This window comes from Phocoena sinus, chromosome X, assembly GCF_008692025.1.
Source record: "Phocoena sinus isolate mPhoSin1 chromosome X, mPhoSin1.pri, whole genome shotgun sequence".
Lineage (NCBI taxonomy): Eukaryota > Metazoa > Chordata > Mammalia > Artiodactyla > Phocoenidae > Phocoena > Phocoena sinus.
Window position 1 is genome coordinate 54,627,316 of NC_045784.1, and position 2,004 is coordinate 54,629,319.

The 2,004-nt window shown below is 43.4% G+C and overlaps 1 pseudogene; it reads right to left on the bottom strand.

Annotated features, from left to right (window-relative positions):
* Window positions 1-1,141: 1,141 nt before the first annotated feature.
* LOC116747832 lies at window positions 1,142-1,464 on the bottom strand (annotated as a pseudogene).
* Between the last annotated feature and the right edge of the window lie 540 nt (window positions 1,465-2,004).

Consider the following 2,004-nt stretch of genomic DNA (forward strand, 5'->3'; position numbering starts at 1 on the left):
TCCTACATCTCCATCTTGAATTGCAACCTTCAACTGTAATCTTTTGACTTTTTTTTTGAGAAAAACCAGCAAAAAGCACTTTTATTGCAATAATAAAACTTGAAATTCATATGTAGTGTGTGGGGGGGGGAGTAGGCAGCAATTTCTTTCACCAAATCACTACAAAGGACAGCAAAGGGGTGAGAAGGGGGAAGGAGAAGCCAGGAAACTGTGAGATCAGCAGGGGGAGCTAAGCAACAAAAAACAGGAGATGCTGAAGCTGTGGTGACCAACATCATTTTCTTAAGAAAACACTCAAGGATTTGTCATGATGACTGGGCTTTCATGGGTGTTAAGTGTCTAAGAACAACACCGCCAATTTAACTTTCAATTAAAGTTCTTAAAATTTAGAAAGTGGAGCTTGGATAGCTATGAGATTAAAAAATCCTGAATATCCATTAGAAAAACCACAGGATGGAAAAAGAAAGCTTCAGAGGTCCCTGCTGGCCTGGGAATAGACACCTGTAGAGTCCAACATCTCAGTGAAAATGATCTGCTTTCAAAAGGCAGAGGGTTTAAGGGGAGGGTGGAGGTGGGGCAGTGGAGACAAAGGTTCTCCCCCTTCCCACTTTAGTTTTGGGTAGGGCTTTTAATTCAACCCAAGGACATCTGTCAACTTGGAGAATAATTCGGTCATCAAAAGCGCCTCATAGCTGCTATGGCTTTGCAGCGCAGTGGCAAGAATTTTTAATATATAATAGATAAAACTTTCATCCAAAAATAAAATAAAATAAAGATTCTTGCACCCCCCCCATACTAATTCCTATTCTGAAGTTAACCCATGACTTGTGCTGTTAATATTTGACTAATACTTAACTGGAAATCTATATCCAAAGGACTGAAACTCAATCTTCACCTCAAAACAAAAACAAACTAAAATGAGTAACTTGAGGTTTATGGCATATCGTTCAGGTCAACACACATACGAAGATAAAGGGGAAGAGCAAAGCCGGTGACAGAACACATTGTCAGGGAAGATGTTTATACAATGTACTGGAACATCAGGAAAAGCTCCGTATGGACTCGCTGCGCGCATCTGGAGGCGCCAGATCCTTCCATGGCACATCCAAGGGTGGGGAGCTCAGGGAGGAGGCTATTCTTGTCATTCCAGTTTTAGAAGCTCCTCGCCAAAGAGGAGAGTGGCATTTGGTGGGAGGATGCTTGGGTGACCAGTGGCACCATAGGCATAGTCTGGGGAGATAGCTTGGCTCTCTGACCCACGCTCATCTGGTCAACCCCCTCTTCCCAGCCTCAGATCACCTCCTGCTTGCCCAGCACACACTTAATGGGCTTGTTTCTGTCCTGGGATGAATAGAATTTCTTTCCATCTTCAAGCATCCCCTTGTAGCGCACCACTCAGGCCTGGCCGCACTTCAGGAAGGTAAGCCCATCTCCGGGGGAGATGGTCTCCACCTGCACTCCCATAGCAGCGGCGTCTGCGGACGCTGGGCGAGCTGGCCTGTAATTTTTTGACCTTGACGACTGCATATTTTTCATCCACACTTACAATGTTTTCAAATTATGCCTGCTGCTCTTCCACTCTGAGTTGCAAGTTAAGCGAAACAGATACAAACACTTTGCATCACTCTTTCAGGTAGTCTTCAGGCAGGTTAGAAGAGACTAACACAGTAATTTGCAAATGAGATTTTGTCTGCTCCCTCTGCAACCAGGGACCAGGGTCTCACATTGGGAATAGGGGCTTCCATCTTCAAGACTACAGCTGATCTGGGGGTGGGTGAGGCAAGGTGAATAAAAACACTATAAAGCTTTTCTACAATTTTTAAGTTGGCTTTTTCTTGATTCCACATTTGCTTGGTTACTATAAACATTTGACTATTTTCCAGAGTTCTGACAAAGTTAGTTCTGACTGTTTCTACTTATTTTTCAATATTTCTATAGGGAGATAGGAGTTTGGAGCTGCCTACTTCACCAATTTTACTGATATGACTCCATACATAAATAGCA